The sequence below is a fragment of the Epargyreus clarus genome, unplaced genomic scaffold, assembly GCF_041222505.1.
Source record: "Epargyreus clarus isolate Ecla_fem2 unplaced genomic scaffold, WU_Ecla_fem_2.2 ptg000004l, whole genome shotgun sequence".
In the NCBI taxonomy this organism is placed as follows: Eukaryota; Metazoa; Arthropoda; class Insecta; order Lepidoptera; family Hesperiidae; genus Epargyreus; species Epargyreus clarus.
Genome location: NW_027332212.1, coordinates 6,742,511 through 6,755,076, shown reverse-complemented (window position 1 = coordinate 6,755,076; position 12,566 = coordinate 6,742,511). Strand labels below are relative to the sequence as shown.

The 12,566-nt window shown below is 33.3% G+C and overlaps 1 protein-coding gene across 1 annotated transcript in view; it reads right to left on the bottom strand.

Annotated features, from left to right (window-relative positions):
- Positions 1-12,566, bottom strand: part of LOC140757373 (uncharacterized) — a 112,031-nt gene that overhangs the window by 58,163 nt on the left and 41,302 nt on the right. The window lies entirely within an intron of this gene.

The following is a 12,566-nucleotide window of genomic DNA, read 5'->3' as shown; positions in this document are numbered from 1 at the left end:
GAAATAGGCATTTAACGATCGGTTAGGGAGAGCGCACCAAAAACACAGTATAGCGCCTCACGATGCATAATTTTCGATCTTAATATAAATATAAATTGCAGTCAGTTTTTTTTTTTTAAAAAAAAAGACAGCTGATAACAGCTTAATACTATCGATTATACAAGTATTTCTTAAACACCAAAATGACGGCAATTAAAAAATATCTTTTCATATACACTGACTGTTATCAACTTGAACTATTGTTGGAGGACCAGGCTTGCATTGATAACTAAAAGTGATGATACGAATTTGGGTCTTCACATTTAAAGTAACTTTAACAACTGTGTGTTATTTTGCTCTACAAAAATGAGCATGTAGCACTAACATTAATTCTCCAGTGTAGTCTATCTACAATAAATATGCCAAAGTAAGCAAACAGAACTAGGCTACAGTAACAAGCCTAGAGGCTAAACTGGGTAATTGATTGTGCGATAACTCGTAGCACGGAACTTAAGGGCGGTTTTCACTTATCGGTGTAAAAATATTTGAAATGAGTGCCGTAAGCAAATTCGATTAACCATAATAGGTTTTTTATCAATAAACAATATCTATTTTCTTAAAGAATTATCATAATAATTAAATTTCCATTTTATATTTAAACTTGTCACAAAAAAATAAATAAGTAAACAGAATGAATTTCTCAAGTTAGTCTTCTAGGCAAAACCCACGAAAAATATAAATTAGCGAAAAAAAATCGCCAAGTACGATTTGAACTCGCGCATGGAGGCTTCCGTACCACAAAATGTTCATTATCTTTATTCATTTTATTATTTTCAACAATACCTAGTTATATGAAACAACAATAGATGGCGTTGAGGTGATGATGAATGATACGTAAATTTTCAACAATACTTAGTTATATGACACAAAAATAGATGGCGTTGAGTTGATGACGAATGATACGTAAACAACGTATAATAAAATTAAAATAACTAGTTTTATGGTTGTTATTTTTATTTATTATAATACCAGTTATAGTAGTAAACGGATTGTAAAAATTTCAACCGTCTTTCTACGGTTTAACAGTTAGATGGAAAAATGCCAAAATATACCGGTTTGTTGTATGGAAACCCCCTTTAATATTCAACTATATTTTATTTTTAGTATTTGTTGTTATAGCGGCCACCGTTATGCATAATTTGTAAAAAATCATCATCAATCATCGTCAATTGAAATCATGTGTCTATCTATTACGGTTCCGGAGATATAGCGCTATGACAGACGGACAGACGGAGACGGACAGACAGCGAAATCTTAGTAATAGGTTCCGTTTTTACCCTTTGGTTACGGTTCCCTAAGAATGCTGGAAAAGTTACGATGCCGATTTTGACACTAAATACTTGATTCATTCTTGTAAACCTACTATTCTTAATAATTTAAAGCTATTCACAATTATTATTATTATCCTTGTAAGAAACCTATACGAAAATTTATTATATTTTTATTATCTGCGAAATTGTTACTTGACAAAATATTGTTTTCACATAACATAATTTTTATACTGAACAAAAGCTATGTTCAGTGGATGTAAACTAAGTGATAAAGTATGTAGCGATATGGATATACAACCTCATATGGCCTGCGGCTGAGAACACTTAAGGTTTTCTTTGAACTAGATTTTATTACAACACATTTATAGTAAGAATATTTTATTAACCAAGTATAATTAAGATCCACTTACTTTGATAAAAATGCTTCGAATTTAACCCAATAAGTTTCATTGGAGTATATAAAATTAGTGATAATAAAATTTTATGTACTATTGCAAGGTTGTAAGAAACCAATTATACTATAAATACAGGTAAAGTAATAAAGTTTATAAAACTGCTCAAATACTAGATCTAATAGTAGTTAATGCCGTAAAAACTCATGGTAACTATAAACTGTGTGAATGTATGTGTTACGCGCTTATAAAGGTTACTAGTAAACCTGGGGCCTCTATATAACAGTCAGCATTCTTGGAAAGTAATAGCCCATAATTTGGTTCAGGACTCTTAATATAGAACAATAAATTTAATACGGTTTGTGAAAAAATATGTTATTGAAATGTGTAGTATTTAATCACATAGTAGAAGAATATTACAATTATAAGTTTGTGGTATCCTTCTTAGCTTATTTTACATTTTGGATTGTAAAGATCCATATGAATTACTTATTATAATATCACAATTAAATTTACCAAGGCAATTTGAGCATAATAGTGGACTATGGTTTTATTTTTTATCATTAAGAATAAATACTACACGTACTCTGTACCCTTTCCCTGAGTTTTCAAAACATCCCACAATTTTACGTTACGTTTACTCAATCCAATATTCTATTCCGTTTGCTTCAGTAGACTGAGTAAACGTAACAATAATTCTGCCTGCCTCACATGATCGCAAAAAAGAGAGACAAAACATAAAGCGCCATTTTGTCAATTTAGACATTTAATGTTACGTTACTGACACCATAGTTCTGATACAATCCGCTAGGGGCGCTGATTGGAATTTGTATGGGCAAATACGTATTTGCGAATACACAAATACCAAAACAGTTATATTTGTCAAAACGTAAAAACTCATAGTAAGGGTACTGAATGTGAAACATTTCTTATGTATCCGTGTTAGAGCATGGAAGAACGGACGTCTTATTAAAGATGTACATGGGCGACATTGATCGTTTACCTGAAGGTGGTAGAACCCTTTGTGGTTCGACTCCGGCGGCACCACCGCCACACCTATTTCTACCTAATAACAGCAGTGTTAGGTGTTCCGTTTTGAAGGGTATGGTAAGGGAAACATTCTTTTCCGAGGCATTCCAGCTTAGTCCTCAGGGGTAGCGGCGCATCTGTGGCCGACCTCAGGTAGGAATATCTAACCCTATCTGGGATTGATAACAGATGTCCATGGGCGGCAGTAGCCACTTGCCATCAGGTGGACTTTATGCTCGTCTGCTACTCCTATATTATTAAAAAAAATACCGTCAGGTGGATTCTACTTCAATCATATAAATATTTTGATTTTGGCTTGATATATTTTAAAAATTGTAGCATTTAACATGAAATTTGTAACTTTTCAAATACAACTACTAAACGCAATACAGGCAATACTCGTAGAAGGGGTAGTAACAAGCTATAAACTACGTAATACAATGTGTGGTCGCACGCTTATATAAGGCCTTAAGTGGCGCTGTAGCCGAGAGCGTTAAGCCGCTGCTTGGCTGGTAATGGCCTATATTCAGGTAGATTTGTGAACGGCTGGCTATTTCTTGAAAATGGAGTTGCGTTTTAAAGTTAGGGTTGCAATTGTTAAATGTTTGCAGTGAGGTAAGTTTTGAAGCAGCACTGCGGAAATGTATGTTACCAAGGCTATATTAAAACATAACAAATAAGAAAATACTTATAATATGTCGAATAGTGCATACTCTAATGGTGCATAGTCGAAGAGTGCATAGTCGAATAGTGCATAATCGAATAGTGCATAGTCGAATAGTGCATACTCGACTAGTGCATAGTCGAATAGTGCATAGTCGAATAGTGCGTAGTCGAATAGTGCATAGTCGAATAGTGCATAGTCGAATAGTGCATAGTCGAATAGTACATAGTCGAATAGTGCATTGTCGAATAGTGCATAGTCGAATAGTGCATACTCGACTAGTGTATAGTCGAATAGTGCATAGTCGAATAGTGCATAGTCGAATAGTGCATACTCGACTAGTGTATAGTCGAATAGTGCATAGTCGAATAGTAATATCAAAATGATAACATTGTTCTAAGTTTATAATTATGAACGGTACTCGTAAGTAATGACCAAAAAAATTAACTAATTTTTGGTATTTTTCCCTCTTTCTTCCTAGGCACTTCTGCAAGTTTTTATCAACAAGCCTTATTGTACGACGACCCGCGTGGCGGAGCGGTCACCATACCGGTCTGATGCGCAGGGGGTCTCGGGTTCGATCCCCGGCGAGACAGAAATCTAAATGATGAATTTAGGATTCTGTTTCTGGGTCTGGGTGTTTGTATATTTGTCTCTGTGTGTGTCCATGGCACCCACGACAGGGAATCCTAGTGTGGGGCTGTGAGTGTAGTAAGCGCTTTTTTATATAATATTAAATTTCAAAAGATTACAAAATTCTTTATGATAATGAAAATCTTCTCAGTGTGATACTTATATGTATACTGCGAGCCTTTGTCTAGTAGATGCGGTAGTGATATGACCTAAACAGGGACAAAGAATTTTGTTAAATTTGATTATAACAGTTCAATGGCTCGGAGATGATACAGGTTGCGATATACTTTAACGCCTTTTGATATAATATAATGCTTATATTATAGCTAGCTTTTAACTTCCACACATTACTGTGTAACTGGAATAGGTATATTAATAACTGTTATTTTAACTAAAGGAGTAAATAACTGCTATGCGGATAAATGTAGAAGTTTTGAAAAACGATGAAGAGTAAAAAACAAGTAATTAATTTAAAAAACCAAAAACCCGACTGCACCAAAAAGGCTAAAGTAGAATTTCCAAAAGCAGTGAAATACGTATTTCATTATTTTTATCCAGAAAACCAATACAAAGATTCATAGTAGGTGTCTGCTTCAAAAACAAAAGATGTTCTAACAATATTAACCTATTTTATCCTCGTAGTGCTCATTTACGCTATATAAAGAACCTATGTGTAAAATTCCAGCACGTTTAAGTTCAGCGGTTTCCCTTTGCGTTGATCTCTGGCACAGCAACTCACTCATTTAGTCGGACAGTCATCTCGATGTGTATATATGTACTAGCTGACCAGGCAAACGTTGTGTTGCCATATAAATAAAAAAAATGTTAAGGGCGAACAACCCTTATCACTTAGGGGTAAAAAAATAGATAGTGGCCGATTCTCAGACCTACTGAATATGTACATAAAATTTGGTGAAAATCGGTGAAGCCGTTTTGGAGGAGTACGGTAACTAACACGAGAATTTTATATATAAGATATATTATATAATGTATGTGTAATATCCTCTCAATTTCCTTTATTTTGACACCCTACTCGATAGGTTTGGTTATTTTTTTTTAAAACGTGTTACTATTTCGCGAGAAAAATTCACCATTTAAGGTCTATAAAATATATAACTTCAGTAATTCAAAGTTTCGGTCATTATTTTACCTCCTTAGAGGTAGAATTTCATTATTTTTATCGAACAAGCTTGATACAAAATTTCATAGTGTTTGCTTCAAAATTGACGGTTGTTCAAATGAACTTTTAACCCTTATTTAACCCTCTACGGGGTTGATTTTTCGGAGGGGGATAAATAAGTGCGTCCTTGTTCTTATCCAGAAAGCCAAATACAAAATTTTATAGCAGATGCTTCAAAATTAAAGGATTTCAAAAAAACTGTTTTTCCCTATTTTACCCTCTTAAGGGTAGAATTTCCAAAAAGCCTTTCTTTCTTCTTTTCTTTTCACGCTATATAGAGAACCTATGTGCAAAATTTCAGAACTGTAAGGTCCTTGGTTTAGGCTGTACGTTGATTTCTGAAAAATGAAAAAGTCATTTAGTTAGTCAATCAGTCAGTCACCTTGCTGTTTTATATATATACAAATATGTTTTTATAATCTCCGTTTAATTTCCTTTCATTTGATACCCTAATCGATAGGTTCGGTTAACTTTTTTTTTTAAATGTGTTACTATTTCGCCCCAAAAATCCGCCATTTTGTTTTTTTTTTTTACTAACACCTATCTAAGGACACTCGGGTCATTGAGACAAATATAATGACACCTTAACTGTTGAAATTCATCCAGCCGTTTGTTAGATCGGATCAAATAAAGAAAGACAAACATACAAGATACGCGCGAAAAACATAACCCTTCCTTGGCAGTCGGGTAAAAATGTACACAAATAAAATATGTAAGTAATTTAAGTGCCTTGATTTACTACTTCAATATATTTCAACAGTACCTATATAAAATAAACAAAATTTGAGGCTACTTACTTACATGCGCCCGTTATTAATAATCAATCCGTTCAGTGAATTGCCGTAGATCGAAATTTGATAATGTCTGTCTTAGAAATTATAAAATTTTGTAATTATCTACAACTTTCTAACATTATATACGGAAGTATTTTAATTTTCCGTTACAAATACTAGTAATTCATTACACAAGCCAGCTCGGCACATATTAAACTTCTTTATCTAGCCAATCTAGCCAGTACAGGTGCGCGAAATTATTTACGGTCTCAACATGTCGGCAAGAGGCGATGTATTGCCGCACTTAATCTTGCCGTACTTACTTTTATAAAATGTACGTAGCTATTTACTTCTTGAATGCTGGTAGTATAGTAAAATGCAACGGTCGATAAAAATGACAGACGATTCGTTAAAATTGCAAACGGTGGCAGTTTTCACAAACTACGAGTACATATGTTTCTGCTTTTCAGCAGCATTTTTTTACTAATATGGTGAGGTGATTGAATGTGGTGGAATCCTTTGTGGTTCTCCGGCGGCATCACCGCTACACCGATTTCTACATCAGAACAGCAGTGTTAAGCTCTGCTGTGTTATAGTTGGAAGGGTTTGGTAAGGGAGACTTACTTATCCTAGGTGTTCCAGCTTAGTCCTCAGGGGTAGCGGCGCATCTATGGCCAACCTCAGGAATATCTAATCCTATCTGGGGTTGATTACTGATGTCCATGGACGGCAGTAGCCACTTACCATCAGTTAGACTGCACGCTCGTTTGCTACTCTCATATTATAAAAAATATTAGGGACTCGATTTACTCGAGTTACTTCTATTAAACATTCAGAATTATTCTCAGAGACCTTCCAAAGCAATTTAGGTGTTACCTTTTATTTGCATCATGCAGCACCCCTTTACATCGACATAGCGGCCTTTGGACAATAGTAGGTACCCACCATAATGGCAACACAACTAATAGGGATCATGAGAAAACCCACGTATAATTTAAAAAATACTATGCTTTACATTGTGTACAGTATTTTTGGTTAAAGCAAGTTCAACTGTCAAATTGATTACATCACAAATAATAGGTACTAAGCAAATAACTACGCGACTAAATAATTATGTATATAATTTGTTTCTTTTAAGTAAAATCCTATAGAGTAACCATATGATTACTAATCGGAATAATTTAATATTAAAATACTATTTTACTTTACACGAAACGCCGATTACAGAGAAGGTCAGATTTCATTTTCTCACTACCGGCAATCAGCGAGAAGCGATCAAACATAATTTTTGTAAACCCAACAAGATTTATGAAATACTCGTAATATTATAACTTTGGGTACATTTAGGAGAAATACAAATGAAAAAGCGCCTCATCGTATTATTAAAATACTCCTTGCATATCCCAGATAGAGCAGGGTCTGTCATCAATAAAACGATTTGAAAAACCACTACAGCTGCCATCTTGCGCTGATTCTTCTTTATAAACGAAAAACCTCCAGAAGAATAGATTTATAGAAAATATATGAAACGATTTTAATAATGATTTTGATTTGAGTCAGCAATAGCAAATATACACGCATCCAGGCAAAGTAATAATTAGTAACACAGCAATGGCACAACCACAGGCATCTCACTCACACATCGATCTCACGTCAATTGATATCGCAACATACTCGTACGTCAATACACAATACATAAGTACACCAGGGGGAAAATATTCGAAATAATTATAAGCTAAAAATTAAAATAATCTAACTTAACAAACGTGAGAAACTCCCAGCGCCCAAAATCAGCAATATCGTCACCCACCCACACATAAATCAGCCCCACACTTACGCATATTAAATTTCTTTATCTAGCCAATCTAGCAATGCAGGTGCGCAATATTATTTATGGTCTCCACATGCTGGAAAGGGTGAATGTATTGCCCTACTTACGGGGGTCGATCGTGTTTTCTCACTTTTGTGTACTTGCCTGCGAGTATTAGTCGGGATTTGTTACTGCTTTGCCGAATTGTTTGATAAATAATATTAAGCAGTAAGCGATAAACGATTTTTCAATGTTATAAGAATAATATTTATGCAGAGTGTAGGCGATAGTCTTTTTTTTTTGCTAAAGAAGCTACGCTCTAAATTACTAGCTACGAGTTTTGCGAGTAATATTAAAATGAAAAATAAAAGAGTTTTTTTATTATCATATTGAAGATATATTTGCTTCTGCTTTTATTTTAGCTAGAGCTCTGTTATTAGCAACCGAAATAACAAAAATAGATGATACTATGAACTAGCATATTAAGATTTGAATTATTCGTCTATTACATACAATTTATATGGTCCTTATAATCTAGACGCACGGCAGTGCGTTGGAAAATTTTGCTTTCCAGCAGTATATACTACTAGCTGACCCGGCAAACTTTGTACCGCCTCAAAATCTATCTATCAAATATATTTCATATAAAATATAGTCTATGTTACTCGTGGGTAATATAGCTTTCCAATGGTGAAATATTTTTTTAAATCGGTCTAGTAGTTTTTGAGCCTATTCATTACAACCAAACAAACAAAACAAAGTTTTCTTCTTTATAATATTAGTGTAGATAACACTTGCGTGCTTCGCGGAATATTTCAGCGTGTTTTCCCCTATCATAATAAAGCTTTCACTTGTAGTTATAATATGTATATCGTACAAAAATTCATCTCTATCAACTCGCTTTTCGTTACTCGCTTACAATGCGACAGTTTCATTAATCCGCTGTTTGATTTATGCCTTACACTAACTACACTCGCTTTATTGTTTACGAGTCGGTTTTAACTGTTATAATTTATGACGAAAATCCCACAAATAAATAAACGTTTTATTTCCTAACCTAATTACATAAATTAAAATGGCGTAGTAAAAAGTTTACCTACATTTGATAGAACTGTGTTTTAACGTCGGTGGCATGTTTTAAGCCTATTTTGTTTTGTTTTAGATGAAGTTGTAACACAGAATTACTTATGCGATTTGAAATAAATTATAACCATTATTGAATCATATAGATATAGGGTAGGTATCACCTATTTGTATTACATTCGTAATGATTATAGAGGTTATATATTTGTAGCGTTAATCAGTTTTTGCATATCAGTTAAAGGGTGGATATCAGTTTCCTGTGGAAGCTGACTAACTTTTATATGAAGTATTATAGTACAAAATTATTAATCCTTATGAAGAACAATACACCTATAAGACGAACCGCTTCGCTCTATTTGAAGTTGGATATAGATGTCCATTGTCCATGTCCAAAAAAACATGATTAATTCTCATTAACAACTTTCATTTCATAAAGAAAAGTATTTAAATTTATAAATCACTAACTATTATCACCCTTTCGTTCAGCATATAAGTTAGTACACAACAACAAAACCTAAAACCACACATACATATAAGTTCACATACAATATTCCTACAGATCAATCTGTTATATTACAGAGACAACAATACGAATACAAACTACTCAGTATTAGATATGTTCGCAAGTAAAGCCTTGAGACCGGTTCCAAGTAATTTAATTAAATGCTAACCAAAATTAATTGGTGTCTAATAAAGTTCCAATTACTATATCCACAACGGAACTAACTAGTTTAGGGTGATAACACACTCGCTGTTTGAAAGTGCGACTAAGACGCGGTCGAATTATTCTTAGTGATTAATTGATAGAATTTTGCATTTCAAAAACAAGTGGACAGCGGCGTATTTTACGCATGCAGTATACCTGCTTTATTAGTATATAAATGTAATACCAACAAATTTTGGTCATAAAACAATAATTTTGTAACATCGATCTGATTGTATAGAATATTGCATTTTGTGAAATATATAATTTTATAGGTTTTCCACCCGCGTGCAGCGTTGGTCCGCATGCACATCAATAACCGTAAATACCACTCGAGGTTATCATTATAATTTCATAGATATTCTACCACATTAAACCAAATGTTGGTACACATGCCGCGAAGAGAACCAATTCCATTTACGTATGCCGTGCAATTACGGATACCCGGGTGACAAAAATTGACCTAACTCAGTGATACAATAAATTCTGACATGGATTAGTAATATGTATTTCTATATTGAAAAATACATATCCCATGGCAACTAAACTAAGTGGTTTAGCAGAACTAAAAAACAAACAGACCCAACGCCGGGATTAAGCTAATCGAGCGGTAAATTCCACGTATCATCTGCGCGGCTTTTATGACAGAATTGCAAATTTAAGCCCTTTGTAAGCGTTTTGCATTTGGGAACACAAATTCGCTTTTACGGTCATTTGCATGCTGTGTCACAGTTGCGGCGACTTCCGGACTGTGCCTAAACTGTGCAAAGTGCGCAAACTGTGCATACTGTGCACCCGTTTTAATATTATATGCAAACACAATCGTTATGGCGCAGGATGCCGCTAGCTATTTGCATTGCGATTACTACGCTCTGTTTGAAACGTACCTACAGATTATCTTCGGTTTCTATGGTCTAATATCTTCTAAGTAACTACTTAAGTCTCTTTGTATTATTATAAAATTATATTCCAATATCATTTTTATTTTTTCAGAAGATGCAATTTTATCTGGCCATAGGAATGTAACGATGGAATGGAATACATTTAATATTATACTTGGGCAAACGTTATTGAAAAATACTTGGATATCAGCAACACATATTGGGGATAACCATACCTTATCTTTTAAGATTTATTTCATATTATGTGATTTTACATCAACCCATTACAATCGTATGAAAGTTTCTTCTGTTTAACGAACCCCCATTCACTACTTCTATATTTATTTGCTAACAAACTATTTATTATAATATTAGAAATTAAAAAAATAACAACACGTTGCAGACATTCCACCTCCTTTAGAAAAAGCCGCCATTAAGTAAATTTAAATCTTGAGTTTGTCTCCTCGAGAAAAACACGATAATTTGCTGGACAGTGATAAATTAATGACTAAATAAGCGCCGATAATGATCTGAAGAGAACTGCCACGGACAAAACAGCCCGTCTTGTTACAAATGAATTGGGCGTAAAAAATATTTGGATTCATTTCAGTTATCTCCCTTTTAAATCGTGACAGATCAACTTCTCCCTTTTTGAAATTATGTATAATACATTAACTGGTGCATAATTTCGAGTGAGTTGTTAAAACATATTTTCACTTTTACGTAGAATTAGCGAAATTCAAATTTATTATTGTTCACATTACATTGATACATATTGTATTCTTTGGGTAATTTATCTATAAAAAATAACTGAGAACAACTATGTATTATGGTCTAAAACATAGATTAAAAACTAACGTATCTATATTATTCAACTTATATTGAACCAAAAAATATATGTTACATTTGGTGTATTTGGTTATAAATTTAAAAAATATACATTTTCTTTTCGTAGTAAGGAAGAGAATAGGAGTTGGAATGCCTATCTATCCACACTATTTATATACAATATTTGATATTATTATAGAGTTAAGTAGCATAACAAAGCATATCTGTCTCTAGCATCATAATTACAGTACGATGAAACCATTCAGTCCGTTTCATAGAAATCTTGAAGTATGAAAGTGAAGGGTAGATTTAAATGTGAACTCCTTTTTATTAAAACTCTCTTTCCCCTATTTAACTTTTCTGTTCGCAATCCTTTATAAACGCACAACTGGGCTAATTTCCATACAAATGCAGCGTAAAGTATTTATATTTAATTACTGAGATATGCAAGCTTGCAACAATTGAATAATACCGATTGTGAATAATACAAAACCGTAATACCGATTCAGCCATAATAAATTAATCCTGTTAAAACGTCGGATAAAACATTGCAAATCGCCCGAAGACCGAAAGATTTACAGTTAATAATTTTCGAGCTGCTATCTGTGTCGTGCAATTTAAAATTAATTTATTTAAAATGCGAACCGTACGCAATTCCAATTAAAGATTATAATTGCAAGCGTACCTCCGCTCATCATAAAAGCTGTTGTGTGGAGAATAAAATGGAGAATAAAATTTCAACGTTTGTGGCAACAACTTTATTTTTAAAATCATCCATTGTTGTAATGCGATTTTAAATGTTTTAAAAATAGTATTTAGTTTTAAATAACGTAAATACATTTACGTAGCTTTTGTGTATTTAACGACAATATTCTACTACTATTCTACTGTTGGGAATTAATTTGGTAGAATAAAAATCTTTAATACAAATTTAAGAGTTCTTTGTCGTAATTATTTTTAGTTGATGCTTGTTTTCTCCTGTCACAAAATAAAAGCAACAGTCTCTGTTACGGCAGGAACTTCTAGATATATGTGTATAAGTAGTAGGTATACCTACGGAGATTACAATTATATGTTCTGCAGTATATTATGTATTGCACCAAAGGTACTCCGTATAGTACACGATCGAAAATTAAGCATATTATTTTTATTGTTTCTTAAAAAATATGAGGAAAAATGGCTTATGACCATACTTTTACATTTATATGTAAACATTACCTACCTACTTGTTATAACATTACAAATCTTATATAACGCCATAGCGTTTCATAAACCAGTCT